Raw genomic sequence first — 19,131 nt, 5'->3', positions numbered from 1 at the left:
CGCCGCCGTCGTCGGGCTCTGCGCTGGGGCGACCGCAGGAGGAGTCGCGGCAGGAGCTGTCGCCGCCATTTTGCAAGAGAAGGGGCGGGGGGCGTCCTCACGGGCAATAATTGGCTGAACTGAATGCCTGTCAGGCAGTGCAACCTTCCTATTGGGGAAAGAGATGTGCCCTCCTGCCATTTATTAACCAATCTGGGGAGAGCGATGAGGGAAAACGCTCTGGTTGGCGGAAGAGTACACCGTCTGTGACTGAAGCACAATCTTTTTCGCACCCTCTTGGGGCCGGAAAGTTTTTCAATTGGGTTCTCGCATCCCCCGCCTCCGTGCCTATCTGCTCTCTCATTGGCTCACATCGCCCTTACCTTCTGTCTGTCAGGACGGGAAGGGTCATTTATTGGCTGTGGCGCTGTAACTCTCCTCGCTGGTTGTGAGGAGAGGGCAGGGTTTATGTCTGTCCTGTATAGCGCCGAGCGCTTGCCCGGCCGGTACGGCCGCGGGGAGCCTTGGCGGTGCCTGGGGCTGAAGGCCCTGCTGGAGGTAGGCTGAGCAGGGCCGGGTGTCCCAGAGCTCCCCATGGCCTTCCAAGCCCCACCGCCTCAGCGGCTCCCGGGTGTTGCAGTAACCCTGGGCTGCCTCAGCTGGCTGTGTTTCTCTGGCACGTCCCCGGTTGCGCTTCAGCTGTGGGTGGCCGCTGAGGCGTTTGGGCGGCGGCAGTGCGGTCCTGGTCACAGCAGCAGGGCCGCTGGGGCCGCCTCGGCCCGCTTGCAGTGAGGGTAGAGGCAGCGGCGCTTCTCCTGCTGCCCTACAGCTGCGTGGTGGTGTGGTAAGCACAGGAGCCTGCAGGCATGGCGCCAAGCTGCAACCACAGTGAAGGAGGTTATCCGGTAGTGCTGCGTGAGGGCTGCGCAGCCCTTAGGGGATTGGACCCGTGAGGCAAGGAAGTGCTGTCGGTCCTGTTTTCCAGGTCTTTGTTGCCAATGAGGCACAGAAGAGTAAGTGGTTGCCAAGTATCACGTAGAGAGCAAATGCTGGTTACCTCTATCCAAGGTTTAATGGTTACCCAACAAATTGACTTCTTGGATATAATTTGCCTGTTACTTGTAGTGCCCTGTGTGTTCGCTCCCAAGCAACAAACCTGTGCAGGTAGGGCAGGTATGGTTGTAAAATGAAGTGTGTATGCCTTTGGTGACTGGTAAGGAGACTGGATTCTTTTGGAGCTTCCTTTTCCCTTTCTTGGCCATATGCTTGCAGCTGTTATCTTAACAGTTGTAGCAACGTAGTAACAGATTTACCTCTAAGTCACTTAGTTCAAAACCTTTTATCACAGTTTTTAATATAAGTTTGACAAACTTTAAGGGAGAACTTGGGTATCATTGAAATGTTTGGGGTTTTTTGGTCTCAAGCTGTTCTCTCCCACAAGTAAACTGTGTGTGTATGCACACACATAAACACTGCAAGATCCAGAAGTCTCACCTCTTGATAAAATGCTTAGTCAAGTGAAACCATGCCAGTCAAACACTGCATCGGTTCTCTGGCACCACATTGTCTTATCAAGTGGCTATTTGAATAATTGAGAACATTTCCAGGTAGTTGTTTCCTAGGCATAGCAGAGAGAAAAATGCAGTGGTGGTTACTACCTCAGGTGCAGCTATCTTTACTCTTTTATAGATCCACTTTGGGCTACTGACACACTCTTTCCCCTGTCTGGGTTACAAGTTAAAGTAATTTTAACACAAAAAATTATTTTATCATGACTAGTGGCTTTTGGAGTTTTTTTTTCTGCTTTGTTAGCTGAGGGGTGAACATCATCAGCTGATAAGCAGTTTCAACTCAAGTCATTGAAGGCAGGCTGCTGAGTATAAAAGGAGCAGCTCAATAATAAGATAATACATTCTGCCCATGTGCTAGCAATTTGCTGCTTTTACATAAATGCGGAACACCTGTCAAAGCTACAAAGGAGAGCTAATGCATGGGAACACGAACAGATTTTATCCCTTCATAAAATCTCTTCCTAGTCTGTGTACCAGTAAAACCTGGATCACCTGGATTCTTAGGCTTTCACCATGTAGCCTTCATTTCTTTTAGGTGTGCCTGGGTCAAATTGCATAAAGCTTTAAAGTATTTCTGTTCCTGGAGCTTTGATGTGTCATTGAGAAGTCTAATGTGTGAGGCATTCTTGTTAGAGAGCAGCCGTTTGATCTCATTCTTGTTTGCATCAAACTCCTTGGTGCTTAATTTGACATAGTCAGCTGCAGATTCAGGTGAAGCAAGCAAGGGTCTTTAAGACCTGCCCATTATACTTTTATGTTGCCACCTTAAAAATTCGTCAGCTTAATATGGAATCACAGTTGTGCTTCAAAACTGACAACTGTGATAACCTTCTTTTAGTATGTTCATGTCAAGCTGCTGGACAGAATGCCAGAGAGTGTATGTAGTGAGTAAAGATGGACAGCCTATATCTCAAAAAGTCAAACATCAGTGGTTGGCTCACACAAAGCCCACTTAACACAGAGATTGTATAAATCTAATGATAAGAAATTCAGTCATGTAATAGTGCCTGGAGCAGATGTGTCCAAGCTACAAAACTGTTTTTCCTTGCTGAAAAAGAGACCTTCATAATTAACATTGTTTCACAAAGTATCAGTTTACTTTTAGAGGAGGGTAGTCACCAGTTACATGTATTAATGGTCCCTGTTGTTGAAAACTTAGTGTCCATCTAGTGAGATGATTAAGATGTTTAGATACTACCCCATTACAGTAAAATCTATCTGCCTAGAGGAGAAACAGAAGACACATTTGCACATGACCACGTATCAGCGTGGTAATTCAGGGTCTTCTGATTTTACGTTTTTCCTTGCGTGGTTTCCCTACATCTGGTTTTGGTGGTGAATATAATTAACCTCCTAGCTCTGCTCTTGTATGATTTCTCTTTACAGTCCTTATGTGTGACTGAGCCATTATTATTGCATTTGCTGTCATGTCAGCTGCATTTTCACAGATGACGTATAATTTCTTTATCAGTAGCGATCTTGCTTGTATTACCGGAAGCAACATCATCTCCTGCTCTAAGGAAAAATATTTCTTACATTGCATTACAGGTAAAATACAATATTTACAATTAATTTGATTCATCATTTCAGCATGTAGTTTTATCTGGTTAGTTTCATGGAATTGAATCTGACATTTTTATTCCATTATCATAATAATGATTTTCTATTGTGCATTCTAAGAAGTTAGTAGAGTCTTTCAGTTATTTCTGCCAAGAGAAAAATCTTTCACTGAACTTAACATTTATTTTCTATAATAATGCTTATTTAGAAAAAAATGAATATCAGGTCTCATTTTCCAAATAATTTTGAGATCAAAGCACAGAAGTCCACTTCCCCGCCAGGAATGTCAAGTCTGTGTCTCCAGCCTTCATTGCACTCACAGAGCTCCCTTTTCAACCCCTCTCACAGTCGAGTTACCAGCACTTTTGTTGTCTACTGGTCATATGTGTTTTTCAGGATCCATATGTTCTGTCTTCTATCCAGGACTTTTATGTGATGTAGTTGTGGGCAATGATTTCAGGGTTTGATTTGTTTGGTTGTTTTGTTTGGTTTGGTTTGGTTCCCCCACCCCCCCATTAAAAAAAAGTAATAGTTCCCTTATTTAGTCTTAATTGGGTGTCTTAGATACTCATCCAGTAATCATGCATTTGGGATTGCCAGTAGATGAAAGACAGCTGTTGGCAGCAGCCAATTCCCAGCCTAATGTGTCAGCTGATTCAGCTTCATCCCTTCAGCAAGAGGGATTCAAGCCCTTCCCTGCTTTTGTGTAATGTTTTATGAGGCTACCTTAGCTGTCAGAGGAACAACACTGACACATGGGACTACTGAGGTAATGCTTAGAGTGAAAATACAAATACTACCTAAAAATAATGAGGCATAGTGTTAATTGCATACCACCACACTGAGAAAAGAACATACCTTCTCTAAAGTTAGAGTGGCAATGGAAGTTACTAGGTGTTCAAAAATAGCACATTAGGGACTGCCATGTGCTTTTTAGTCACTATGTGGAAATATAGAGATCCAAGCTAAAGTAACTTCACAGAATAACTTGCAGTGAAAAGTAACAGAGAGAAATGTACACAGGCTGGCATACTTAGGGCAACATATACTTTTATGGTTAGAGTTTTACACTCATTGAAGAAGGGAAAACAAAGACATGTACTGAACAAAGGATGGCTGTGGAAATAAAAAAATACCCCCAAACCCTGGCAAACCCCAACTGGTACAAGCTAATTGTCTCAGACAAGTGCTAAAAATTTTAATTTGTCAAAATATGTCCCCAAACTATTTATCTAACTGTTCATGATTATTGTATGTACCAGTTCCATTGCTTCTGATGACCAGTAAGAGATCTGTCAAAAAAGAGAGAAGGTAAACTAAACTAAAAAGCCACGGTAAAAGGCATTTTGATCTAAAAGGCAGACTTCTGTTGTTGCAGTACTGTAACCCCTCAGACTTCAGTGGGAATGTATCAGTAATAACTTGGAACAAACTTTTCTTGAAGAGATGGTGGGTTTGGTGGTTTTTTGGGGGGAGGGGGTTGTGGGGTTTTTTGGTTTGGTTGGGGGTTTGGGGGGGGGGTTGTTTTGTTTTGTTTTGTTTTTTTTAATTCAGTGCATACTGTTGGGATCAATGGCTAACTGCTTTTACTCCAAATGCTGGTAGGATATTCCAAGAATTTTCTGTTGTCTCATACCATGCCTCTCCCCTGGTATGTACAATCATGTGTTCACCCTATTTTCCCAGATGAGTTTAGCTGACTGAAAATGCTATAGCCTTAATATTCTATATAAAGGCAAAATTATATTTTATTATGAAGGTCTGTATTACATTTCTATATAGAAAACAGTAACTGAACTCATAAATGCCCTGATGGAATTTATACTGTGAGGATATACCCTTGGCTAGATTAGTTTTGGAAAAGTTTGTTTCAGCTGTTTTCAGGGCTGGGTCAAGATAATATAATTCTTTATTAAATCAAGGTGCGTAAAAAGGTAGTCCCACATGCACTATTACCTAGTTCTTTGTACTGGCCGCAGGATATTTAAACACCCATGGCAGGGACTAAGGCTGCTCAAGTAATAATGGAAAAGCCTACAGGGCATAATCCCTGCCATACCACAAAATTGTTGAGGAAAATCAGAAATATTTAATAGCGAAGCCCCAGCTTACGCGCGCATGTTGCAAACATTTGCATGAAGAGGGATGTTGTCAGATGTTACTAGAGCAGACTCCTGCTTTTTGGATCAATTGTGTAGGAGGCATTTTTGTCATTTTATGCATTTAACAAGAAATCACTTATGCTGTGCAGATCATCATGAATGCTTCAGATACATGGATAGAAAGACATAAGAAATAGAATCTTACCTGAGGTGTACTATTGTCTAGGTTTTAGTTTTGAAAATGTAAGAAAAATGCAAGAAAGGAAATAAAAGAATGAAATAAGAATAAGATATATATATAGGACATGGAGAAAAAGAAGCTGGATAACTAGAAATAGGATTGTTTAGGAAATATGGAACTCCTTGACATGTGAGATTTATGGCACATGAATGATAGGAGATCTTGTGGTGGCTCCCAGAAGACAGGCCTGGAATAAGTGTTTACGTGCTTGAAAGGCAGTCTGCTTTTCTTTCCAGCAAGATCAATTGATCTAATAAAAGCTACGGCCTCTCCTGCCAGCCAGAAGAAAGGTAATTGATCCAGGTGTTTTGTTAAAAACCTCCTTGTGCTGGTCCTCCAGGGATGGATGTGGGAGTCCCTTCCTGGCTCTGCATTTCCACCTGCGTTTGCAGACCGAGAGCCTGCGGTGCTGGGCTTTCCGACATCACCGTAGGCCTCCTTGACAGAAGGTCATGGCCCTAGGGATGCCAGGGCCAGAGCCGCCGGGGTGCACCCGAGCGGGGCGGCTTGGTGGCGGGGGGCGGCTCGGTGGCGGTGCCCGGGCTGCTCCCCGCGGGGCTGCGGCCGGCGCCTCCCCGCGAGATGGCGGCAGGCACACGCGGTCTCGCACACGGACGAGCGCTGCCTCTCACCGGGGAATTCGTGCCAGCCCTCTTTCCCGTGGTCTGAAATCATTGCCTTTCCACGAGTTTCAGGATTAATTGCGTTTACTGATTATTGCTAAGAGATGCAATTTTATTTTCCTCTGATACTAAAGCAATAAGATAGTCATGAATACAAACCACATCCTTTGTAATCACGTAATGCTAATTAATTAGTGACTTAACTCTGCCTGGTTTGAAGGAGCCTAAGTGGGAATTTGTGCGTGGTACTTTTTCCACCAATACTTATTATACATATTTGACTTGCCAGTTTCTTTGTCCAGTTAATAAAATTAAGGTGGAATCAATGAGGTGGAATTCATTAATTTTACCCTAATTCTACCTTAATTCTTCTGTGCCTTTTCACATAAGAATGTTACAGAGAGCTTTACTTATGGACGTTACGGCAGTGCAATCCTAAGATGTGCTGTACAACCCCAAATTTTACTGAAATATATGGTAATGAAAGGTGTTTTGGGTCTTTGATGAAAGCACAAACTCTCCAGCCTCTCAGGACATTCCTGCTTCTTGATGATCTATGATTGTGATAATTTTCTACTTTTGACTTAAATCATGTTCAGAGTCAGCTTTCAAGTGAGACGCATTTTATATTCTACTTGTACTTAGAACTAAGATAGAATGTGCTTGTACTGACCTAGGAAAGCAGTTAGGTGCACTACCTTGCAAGATCAAACCTTGTATTATTATATTATATTACATTATATTCTTCCTGCCTACCCCATGCAGTGAGAACTGAAGAAAACCTAGATATGACTCCTAGCTTTTCTTTTTTTTTTTTCCCAGAGAGTATGGGGCAGAAGTGTGGCAGCACTACTGTGCTTTCCGTGTAATCAGCTTGAACAAGTAACCTCTGGCAGCACAGTGTCCCTTTGTCTGGTAACTTGCTGCTACTGTGCTTGACTTAAAAGCATTTGTAACAGAGCAATGCTGTGTCCTTGAATACCTACTGACATCCAAATAAAATGAAGTGTAATGTCACTGATAGCAGATAAGTATGAAAGTTCTTGTGCAGGCAGATTTCAAATATTAAAAATTTCTAACACTTGTAACTGCTAATGTATCAGTGTGCTATTTGTTGGGAAAATAATCTCTTCTCCCAGTCCCTTGTTCTTATAAAATCACTTTACAGCTTTACTTCTCTTATCAGTAAGCATGTCCTTTCCTTGGTGTCCTTTACAGCATGGGTCAAAGTCATCACTTTCCATACATTTGACCCTAGACCAAAATTGCATATGTCCCCAGAAGCATTGAACTAGACCTTTGGGACTAGCACTGTTAGCTACGTCACTCAGCACAAACATTTGCCTTGGTGTCTTGACATGGAATCTGCATGCAGAAGTGAACTAACTAGACTGGAAAATACATATTTCATTTGATGGTGTAGGGATGATTGCTGATAGATAGAATGGCAAAAATGTTCTTATTCTGTGAACTCCAAGGATTGTATGATTTTTACATCACCAGAGTCTAACAGTGTTGTCTGTCCCTTCACAGCTCTGCACTTTTTTTCCAGTATGAGGCAGCTGCATCATGATGTGTTGGATGAATAAGCAGGCAATGAGGGAGAAGGTAGGAAGATAATAATTTACATACAGAAATGGGAGCTGAAAAAGAACAGCACTAATAAAATCTAGGGGACAGTTTCTGTGTAGGAGCCTGGGAGACCTGAGGGCTCATTGCATTTCTGTTACTGGCATCTTAGGCTATCTTAAGGCAAGTCATCCGTATAACTGAAGTAATGATAGAGACATGCTTTGGGTAGTGTTTCAGCTCTTTCAATTTGACATGTTTGATCACAACTAGATACTATTATTCTACTCCTATTTTTGCCATTGACTTTGGGGAAGTAATTTAACATTTTGATCTCAGTTTTCCACTTCTGCAAAATATGACTAATGATATTGTAGTGGCTAGGTTTGTATATAGGACATGCACAGACAGTCTACTGAGCAAAGGCAGGAAAGACCTTACCTTTTGAGGAAACAGCTTTGAGAGGAAGCTGAAGAGCGCATTTTCTGACCCAGAGACTGTGCACTTTGGAGAAGGAGGAAGTGTTCAACTAGCCTAAGCAGGAGGACAACAGTAACTGTCTCTGTACTGTTTTCCAATAATAAATGGAAATAATTCTTTAGCTGAGGTGAGTTCATACTGCTGAGACCTCAGGTGTAGCAGAAAAATTTGATTGCATTTTATATTAAACCTGTTCATCATGAAAACTTGGACTATACTATAGTGTTTGCAAGGGCTGCTTTTGCTAAATGCTGTCCTAACCAATCTGTCTGTAGATTTGAAATACCCCAAGAGCCAACATATAAATTCACCTTCTATATTCTGTTTGCCAGTTTGTCCTTCTGCACCAGAAAGCATGATACAGCATTGGCTGAGTGAACTGCAAAGGGTTGGTTTGACTGGTCTGCACAGAGAATTGATTCCAAGCTGCCTAGTACTCCAGCTGAATCACAAGCCTTTACAGATCTGCTCAACCTGAGTTATTGTGGTAGATAGGGGAGTACACAAACACAATTAATTAGGCTGTTCAGGTGAGAATTCCAGCCCCCTTCTGAAAAGTCAAATTTCTGTTTGCAGCTACAACTTCACAGCTAATTTCTTTCACCCAGTGTAATTTGGCCTGAAAAGTTCAGAATTTCCTGAGTTGTTTTTAAGATGTTCTGGGGATTTTCTGTTCTAATTCTCTCAAAAATTTGGGATTTGCCACTTACTATTCTGAATGACATCCCTTTGCATCTCTTTTTTTTCCATTGGAATAAATAACAAGAGCTGATCCATCACTGAAATAGCATCCCAGTCATTTATTTCCATAGCTGCCATCCAGGCTGCCTTCTGCCAATGGCAAAATTCATGGGAGATATCCATCACCATGCCTAGTCATCTTCCCTTAGCTAGCTCTGTCTAGAAATCTTTCTTTTTCATTCTCTGCCCTCTGAAGTCTACAGTGGATTTGGTCTCTCTCTGAAAATACTGTAAAACTTCTCTCCCAGATCCTTTTGTTGTTAGGCATTTTCCTTACCAAATATTACTAAATTGCCTTGCTTTTAAATGTGCCAGTATCTTACACTTCATCTGTATACACCTTGGGATATTCTGTAGAGCTCATTAACAGAATGGTCAGGTTCAGTAAGTACATCTTATCTTAAAGACAGTGGAAGTCACAACCTTTTACATTTTTATGTCTTGTCCTGGTTTAGCAAATATGAGAAACAAATCCCCTCCTCGTTTCTGAAAGAAAAGATTTTTGAGTGGTAGGAGAAACCTACCCAGAAAAAGACATTGCTTTGACTTCCTAGTAAGAAGTCTCCGAATGGCTTTAAAAAATAATATGTACATGTTGCAGCCTTACTATTCCATTTTAGTTTCTCTTAGATCTCATTTGATGTTTTAAAAATGAGGTAGCCAAAAAGTTACTTGGTGATACTTTTCTAATAACTTCTGGCCAAGGGGCAGAAGCATGGGTAGTATTTCCATAGTCTATCTTCTGTCTTGGGTGATTGCCCGTGTTTGGATTCTGGACTCTGTACGTTCTCTCTGTGGTCAATGGTAAGAGAAGTACCTCTAGAAGGCAATTCGGCCACCTTGCTAAAGTGTAATATAGATGCTCGTAGTTGCCCTCTTAAGGCAATTGTCACTCTGAATATTGAATGTATGGAGAGTCTACAGAGCCTAGAATTCTGATGTAAGCATCTAATTTACCTGCTTAATGCAAACCATCTGAACACAGCCCTAACCTGTGAAAACAGGATGACAGCATGAAATAAAGAACTGAGGTGGCATCAGCTTATGATAGTGCTGGCTAGCAGTGCAGTAGCTGAATTCTGAGTATTTGGGAATGAAGAGGCTAGCAGCTTGCTTTTCTGTTCTTGCTTCTGCACTCTAATCACTGTACTCTAGTTAATTAATGCATTCTATGTCATTCTGAGCATGCCTGCCCCTATGGCTTCAAATACCTCTCGTCTGTATAGCTCCAAAAAAAAAAAAAAAAGTTTTATCTCTATCAAGGATCTAATCTGGGGGGAGGGGGGAAGAGCTTCGTTTGTTTCTGTATTTTTTTACTTTTTAAAAGATATTTTTAGTTTTAAGACTTGAAGAAGTTATTGGAAACAGAGGAACGGAAGCTAAAGACTCATTTTGGGGGTAGCACAGCATATCTCCAGCAAAATTAAAGTCTAGAGCATTGGACTTAGAAACATACACTTTCAGAGTGATAGAGGTTAGACGTACATTGTGCCCAGTGGAACCGAGTAAAAGTTTACCTCAGCTCCTGCACTGAGTCCTGTATTGGCTGATATGGCCTTCAAACATACCTGGTCTGTAGGAAACACTAAACTTAGCGGCATGGATGAAATATTGGTCACCTGAATATAGCCTAGAGTCTTTCTGTCTCAGAGTAAGATATGGATAATAACACCACCTTGCTTTGCAGGAGAATTATAGAGACCATTATTTTAGTTTCTTAGAAGCTCGGATATTCTGTCCTGGGAGATGTATGAGTACTGTAGATAAATAGAGTGAGTGAAGAAGCTTTTCCGTATTTCTTCTGTAAGATATTTCTGAGACTGGCAGTCTACAACCTTTCAGCAGTGTTTAAATTCACTCTCTTGAAAAGAAAAGCATCTCACTCTCTGTGGTACTGTTTGCTGTTTCCCAGTTTGAAATCAACTAGTAGAACCCCAGAGGGTTTCTCAAACAGCTGACCATTAAACAGAGTCAGGAACAAAGATCAATTGAAAACACATTTAGATTTAAGCTTCCTGGCCTGCTTTTAATTTCTTCAAATCAGCATTGGGAGTTATTACTGTGGTCAGTCTGGCCTTTTATTTGTTTTATGGCTTATTCATATAAACAATCAACTTCAGGGATGTCCAACTGCTTTCTGTTTTTTTTTTAGTTTGGTGGGTTTTTTTTTAGTATCTTCCAAATATTCCCAAAGTTATCAAAGGATTATGGTTTTAAATGCAGAAAACATTAAATAAAAACACGTTATTGGAAATAGAACTATATTTATGAGTCTAGAGGGAGTTTGCAAGAATCGCACCTTGCAAGCAGAATTTGGGTCGTGGCACCTTAAAGCTTCAGTGGCTTTCTTGAGTCTGGAATCTGGATTTGTGGCAGCCTGGATTGTTATTTCTGTTCAGATGGATCTATACAGGCACAAAAGGATATATACCTCTAAAGAGTTTGCGGTTCAGACAGAAATCAGGAATAGTCAGTGGTTTGGCTGACCTTACTTATGCCTTTAGGGGACAGGAGGGGAATCCTAAATGTAGTTTGTAGCAACCTCTGGGCATTAAAATGACTGAAGCACCTGTAGTTCTGTCCATGGCTGTTCTGAGCCCTGAACTCTTTCTTTTGTGTAAGGTGCCATGCTACTCTATTGCCACCAGAAGTGTGATGCCAAACACTTTGTTTTGTTGCAAGTCTTGCAATAATTGCTGAGTTTGGCTTTGGGTTTGTCCTGGTTTCAGCTGGGATATAGTTAACTGTCTTCCTAGTAGCTGGTACAGTGCTATGTTTTGAGTTCAGTATGTGAAGAATGTTGATAACACTGATGTTTTCAGTTGTTGCTCAGTAGTGTTTAGACTATAGTCAAGGATTTTTCAGCTTCTCATGCCCAGGCAGGGCCCCCGGACCCAACCGGCCAACGGTGTATTCCATACCGTGTGACGTCCCATCTAGTTTAGGAACTGGGAAGGGGGGGGCGGGGAATCGCCGCTCGGGGACTGGCTGGGTGTCGGGCGGCGGGGGGTGGGCAATTGCCCTGCGCATCGTTTGTACATTTCAATCCTTTTATTACTACTGTTGTCATTTTATTAGTGTTATCATTATCATTATTAGTTTCTTCTTTTCTGTTCTATTAAATCGTTCTTATCTCAACCCAGGAGTTTTACTTCTTTTCCTGATTTTCTCCCCCATCCCGCTGGATGGGGGGGGAGTGAGTGAGCGGCTGCGTGGTGCTTAGTTGCTGGCTGGGGTTAAACCACGACAGGGTTTTGTTTCTTTTTTTTTTTTAAGACAAGCTACTGTAATCCTAAAGTAAGTGATAATATCAGCTTTTAGCGTTTTGTACTATGTTTTTAATTCTCAATGTAACAAAAGAAAATTATGGCTATAGGAATACTGTATCAAGCAAATATTGTTTTGTCAATATGCAAAAACTTTCACCTACTTTCACGGTTTTGGGGATTGTTAGATAAGGTATTTGAGTGTTGAAAGCTGATGGCAATATAGCATCACTGTCAAGAAGAAAATAATAATTAAAAAACCAAACGTACATATGTTTGTGTTATATATATTAGAACAAATACACTGGCAAATACATTGCAGTGCAGACACTCTCAAATTAGTTTAGGTATGAGAAACCCTAAGGCCATGTTAGTACAGGAGCCTCCCTGGACTAATACACCCTTCACGGTGGGGCCACTTAATTTCTGTGCTTAGTCAGCTATATTATTTCCCATACCCAAGCTAACTTGCTCGGGTACCGCAGCTATCACTGTATGGCGATGTTTGTAATGCAGGCATATAACTTCACAGAAGGACAAGCACATGGGAACAAACAACATCCCCAGCAGAGATCCCAGGCTCTGACTCAGTATGCTAAATCTTTTTAAAGGGATAGCATCAGTGATAGCTTCAATATACAACAGGGTATTCATTATGAATAATGGTAGCCTAGAGCCAGCTAATTATATTTGCAGGATGGTTTCCCTAAAAAGCAGATCTTGGACAGATGGTAGTCAAATGATCAGTCATGCCATCATCTACAGCAAGTCCAAGGGTTGTGGGGAAAAAGGTAGTGTGTGGAACATACTTCTAATTTCTGTGGGAGCCATGTACTTTTTTACAGGTATACAAAGGGTCACAGAAATATGTAAGTTGTTGGTTAACAATTGTAGAGTTGCTGATGGTTGGCTACAGCAAGTTAACAAAGCTTCACTTTGATGTGCTTGTTACCCTTGGGTGACTGTGAATCCTATAACAGAACTCTCCAAAGGTCATGAGACTGCATGCTAGCCAGAGCTTTGCAGAAGCCTTTTTTTAGGCTGGAACGCTTCTTGCTTCTCTTTTTATTCCTTTTTCTTGAAAACTTTTGTATGCTTTTTTTCAGTCTGCTTTCTCATGGAAGCTCTCTATACTGTTAATTTGCATGTCAATAGCATTGGAAGAGTATCCCTTCAACTGAAAACTGGAGATCAATATTCTGTTGCAACTGAGGTACTCAAAGCAGATACGACTATTTGTGTAGATAGTGACTTGTAGCATAGTCCAGTATTTAACAGGGCTTATGTAAGGTAGTGTTCAGTCTTTATCATCTTTGTTCAGCATGGGAACTAGAATTGTATTTCCTGTGTTATAGCAAGCCTTTCCTAAGACATAATTCTGACCATGGGTTCATAACAGCACTGATTTAAAGGTAACTTAATTGTAGCTAAATGCATTTGTTTTGTCAACTGAAGTAAAATTATGGGACGCATGCTATACAAATAGAACATGGTACTTAATTGTTTTAAGTGGTACGTCCATTTTGTGTTACCACAGGAGCTCTTCCGGGTTTTGGGTAGAACTTTTGCAAAGGCTCAAGACTGCTCCATTAAAATGAAATCTTTGGTTTCCATTGCCCTTTAATCAAATGCAAACCAGAGCTTCCAGGGATTGTAAAGGATTGTAATAATGTCTCAAGTTGAATTTGGCTCTTTTGCAGCCCATCAAAAGAAGTTGTCCTTGACAAAAACAATATTTTAAATATCTGCTCACAAGCACTGGAGCCAAAAGGTTGCTATTTCATTTGGCAAAATACCTTCCCAGAACAAGACTGAGACCTGAAGCTGAGCCAAAATAAGCTCTAACAGATGCTTAGCCTAGAAAGCACTAGACTGAATGGCTAGAATTGTTGAAAGAGTATATAGGGAAAGGGAAGGGCAGTTAGCTAGTTCTGCTTCTGACTTGCTGTGTGGGCAAGCTGCATGCCTTCTGTCCTAGTGCTCTGCCAACTAGAGGACCTATCTCGCCTGTCTGCCACCTCACTTCAGCTTCTGGTGCTTAATCCATTTCTTGCTTTGAGTACAGCTGTAGTCAACAATAGGCCTTCTGTTCATAATAGCTGAGGAGTCTAATCTTGTACTTTCCTAAGGAATCTGTTTAGCTTCAATAGCGAAAACTCTTTGGATCAAGAGGCTCTGCTGTGGCCATTCACACTTTCCATACTGCATCTAATACTTGAGCTTGCAAAAAAAGTGTTTCAGATACTAGTGAGATTTGAGAATTGCAAAAGCTGTGCTCCTGTGATGACTGATGTTGATCTAATTGGCCACACAGTCCTCCTTTCCTTCCCATTTTCTGGTTCTGGCCTTTATCTGTCCTTATATAATGTTGTCTTTGCTCTCAGATCTGGTGAGAAAGTTAGTAACTTTCTTGGTGCCTTTTCAGTTAGTGCAAAGAAGGGGTGTGGGACTCTGAAGCAATGACTGAGCAGGACTGCAGTGGGCAGCAGTTGGATTGGTTCAGGTTGTTGTAAAAGTATAGCCTGTTGATGCTGTTCTATGACAGATTCTGTGAACCTGCAGCTTACGTACTTGGCCATTCTCCAGATCCTGGCAGCAAGAGGTGAGGACAAACAAGCTAAACAGCTTTTCTGGGGTACAGAGATGCCTGATGCATAACCAGAACTGAAGTTCTGGGTTCTTAAGTCAGACTGTAATCAGAGATATCAACAGGATATAAGCAGTTAATTGCTGCTGTACTGGAAACAGTCCGTCAGTCTAGGTGGCTTTGTTCAGGTTAAGAAATACAGATTGTCAGTGCTCAAGGGAAAAGCTAAATAAATGCTGGTTGTGCTGCAGTAGAGATTGGGACAGATTCTGATCTCCTTGACTTTGATGCGTGCCTGGAGTAGACCTTCTATCTGGTGTAATTGATACCAGGGTGTCTTGTGAAATTAAAATTTTCTAGAGCTTAGGGCAGAGAGGAGACCAAGTAGCAATGATACCAACCCTGTTCATAAATCTCTAAATTCAAAGAAGCAGGTGTTTCATTTTGTATGTGGCTTTATTTATTTAGACTGGCTTTGACACTGTGTGTCTTCCCTAGGCAAAATTCAGAAGGAGCTTTGCCTTAACTGCTCCTGTGAAGCCTGTGCCCATGGAAATAACACAACATGACTGATGGTCCTTTGCATAAACTCCAGCATGGCTGAATCCAAGGAACACGTAATCTCATTCCATAACTGTAACTCCTAATATCTGAAATCCAGGATCACAATGGAGAATAGTGGTGGGAGAAAGATAGATTGCTTAAAAAAAAAAAAAAGAATAATTTGCACTTAAAAATATCCAGCATACGCTTTCTCAGAAGCATGCTGTGCTGTGATATATAACAAACTAAGATAACATTAGTGGCCAAAAATTACTCATAATGAACAGGAGATATCCTTTGGAAGGTGTTGGTTCACACTGATTTCAGTATCTTTATTGGACAAAGGAGGTTCCAAAAGCACTGACTTGGGCTTGTCACAATCCTGGTAAATTATTATCCTGATACTACGCTAATGAGGTGGTATGAGCATGGTGATAGCAGGCAAAGCTCTTGGGAAGTTAGGACCCAGGGGAAGCCACTGAAAATCTCAACTTGGCTAAAAGTGTCTGACTCTCCTTACAAGTCTGACTTTGTACTAAATATGTGGCAGCACTGTGTTACCAAGAATGTATTTCAGGAAAGAGCACTGCCAGAAAAATCTCTTTCGCAGTATTTCCTAGGAATCAGTTTGGCCACGTCTTGAACAAGATCGCTGCACTGCAAACTGCTTGGTTTGTATGGCTTGGATAGAGCTGCTTTGGGGGAATGTTTGAGCTTTGATTTTCTCACTGGTCCAGACCTTGTGAGGTCTGGTAGAAGAAGAGGCTTTCTCCATCCTATATTTAAAGAAGCCTTAGTGGGTTGCTCTAAAGAGCTGGGGTATTGGGTTCAGCTTCAAGTTAATGAAAAGGTAGCAACATGCTGTGGGATGCAGCAGTTGACAGACTATATATCAAGAATTGTTCAGTCTCTGTGAAAATGGGAATAAACCTCCAATACCTGATTTTAAAGAACTCCTACAAGTTTGGCTAAGACTCTGCATTTAACAGTGAGAGGTCTAGGACATAAATAAGCTATTCAGGTTCCATCTAGCAGAAGCTAGATGTGCTTGCTTTAATGTAACTATAAGGAACTGTAGCTTCACAGAGGGACTAAGTGTAATCTGAAAACAGTTGCCTATCTATAAGCATAGACAAAGTCTCAACAAGAAAGACATGCCAATCATTGGCTAGAAAATGCCATGAAAATATTTGGTGGCTCAAAGAGCAGGCATGTTATTCTCTGTAATGGAAGGAAATATTTTTCTCCTGTCTGGTTTGACCTCAGATTGTATTGTTCATTCTGTTATCAGAATTGGTGATCTCTAAGCCCAGGACACCATCTTTTAAATGATACCTGTATCCAGCTTTTCTCTCCAGCTCATCTCTGACATTGTGAAACACTTGAATTCAACAAAACCTAAATTGCTGAGGTTAACTTCTTTGGTATGTTTGTGGAGTTTTTGAGTGCTACCCTTAAGAAGACATTTGCAATGCCTCAAACAGTTACTGATGCTCTACAAAACAAAATTACAAGCAGTGTTTATTCTTGAGCGTTATTAACTTGCAGTATTTCTGGCTCATAAGAAATCTTAGCTCAAGTTTATCCCAACTCAGAATAAAAACACTGCTTGCAGTAATCTGCAAATCAGAAATTTTTACATACCCTTTTGGAAATGGCAGTTGCTGATTGAAATCACCTGTTTGCTTTTTACACAATGAAGTGTTGAGCGAGGCAGAACAGCTAATTAGAATCTGGAAGCTTTGAGGTTTCCAGCCCAGTGCTTCTGCTCTGGGAGGAGTACTGAAGGCCCCAAAAGTCTGTGCTTTGCCTTGAGTTCTTTAGGTTCTAGGTTACCTTGGAAAAGAAACCTAAAAGCCCATACTGTTTGTAGTCCTGGTTAGTGCACTAGATTACTAGACTTGTCAGACTACAGTACAAATCCGAGTAGATAGAGCTTGAAAGAATGTGATTTCTTTTTAATTTTTGACTGGGTCTGCCAGTGAGGTCCTACCTGCTGTCTGGTCCTCTAGAAACTAGCAAAACAGAAGTATTGTGTGTACATAGAACCGTAACAGGATGTGTTGCACTGTCCAAAAAGGTAACAAAAACCTGCTGGGGTTTTTTTCCCTGCCAAATTCAGAGATTTCAGCCATTTGAGGCTCCTTTTTAAAATCAGATCTGTACTCCAGCTCTACTGGTGCTTTCTATGTTCTGTACGTGTTTCTACTTGAAGAGGTGCTTGGGTTTCTCAGTCTTGAGATTAGGTTGAAATTTAACACATACAAGTGCACTGGCAGCTAGAGAAGAATTAAATACAGCAATGCCCCTGACTTGGCGTGCATGCTTGTATCAGGGATCTGTGATCCTCTCCTACTCTGTTTTTGGTGTGTAGGTCGGGAGCGAGGAGGGTGAGGACAGTGATACATAAACAAATGTAATTGTTGCTTTACTATTGCAGCTCATAGCAAGGCAGGGTGTGCTTACAAAGTCTAGTATGACACAAATTAAACCAATTTGTTTCGCTTCTTTAAACAGAAGCTAATAACAAATATGCCTATAAGCATTTTTTCTGATTATCTTCATGCAGTTTATGGCTGTAAGTGGGAGATACCTACATAAGGTTAGCTATTGTGTTGTGAATAAGACAATGTGTTTTAGGGTAGTCCTTAATGCACTACCAGCTGATCTTGGTCCAACCAATAACAGAGTTTCAACTGCTTTTGATTGACTTAAGCCTTACCCCTTGTACGAAAACTAGTTGTGCTTGGAAGTTTCCAAAACCTTATTTCTGAAGTATCCTGTTCCAACATAAGGATTTTTGAAGGCCTGGGCTTACTCATCTGAATCTTCTAAAGCATTGGTCAGTCTCTTCGACATGTTCCCTGAGCACTAACTTAGTTAAAAGTGTACCAAGTGTTCTCTGTGTAAAATTGCAAGTGTATTTCCATGAAAAGCTATCGTACCTCTGCCTGGCTATGTGAATACAACATCAGGGTAATAACAGCTGTTTCCTACTTAGGAGGAACTTATCTTGATGTTTTTGTCACTTTTTTTTAAATGGCATTATTTGTGTTGCATCCTCTGTTTTAGCTGACATTTCCTGTTTTCAGTTTTGCTGATGAACTTCAGTGGTATTTCTGTCCTATAGGTATCAGTTAAGAAGTTCACCTTCCTTTATGTTGTATGTAAATAGCCTCATGTGGTGGGACTTTAAGTCACTATTAGTTGTAGCCGGAAAATAATGAGGGGTTTATATCAGCTCTCTAGCTGTCTGTCCACATGACTGAATTAGATGAAAGTTGATGACTTTGCATTATAGTCATTTTGAGAACTTTATTTGGGCAAGTGACCTTCTTTGTTGGGATTGCTTGCATCTGACAACTATGCAGAGCAAGCAAGTGAACAGGAACTACCACGTTTGGTTGGTTTGGGTTTACAGGCCAGCACTCCTGTCTCCAGTAATACATACTTGCCGTTGCAAGGGATGGGAAGATACTCTGCACCATGAAGATGTCTTTCCAAAGAAATAACAAAAATGTTATCTAAGGCACCAAAACTAATAGGGAGTAAGAATTTCCTCTGTATGTCATCTGTTGCCTTTTCAAACTGAGGGATGCAGCTTGAGGACTGGCTCCGTGAACATCTGAAGAATTGATTAGATCTGCCCTCAATCCAAACATCTCTGGGTGGTTCTCCTGTGCTCAGAGGGAGACCAATTCCAGGAGCACACTCCCAAATCTGTTATGCAACCCAAGCATGCAGGCATTCAAAGCATTTCCCACAGGTGATCTTGATGTTTTCAACTCCCTAAAGAGTCCAAACTTTTTGCCTCCAATTTGATGAACTCTGGCTGCCTTCTCTACCAGTCAGGGAGGGCAATGGGAGTG

Source organism: Haliaeetus leucocephalus, unplaced genomic scaffold (assembly GCF_000737465.1).
Source record: "Haliaeetus leucocephalus isolate CR32 unplaced genomic scaffold, Haliaeetus_leucocephalus-4.0 Scaffold229, whole genome shotgun sequence".
NCBI classification, from domain to species: domain Eukaryota; kingdom Metazoa; phylum Chordata; class Aves; order Accipitriformes; family Accipitridae; genus Haliaeetus; species Haliaeetus leucocephalus.
The sequence above is the reverse complement of the archived record's forward strand: the minus strand, read 5'-3'. Positions refer to the sequence as shown.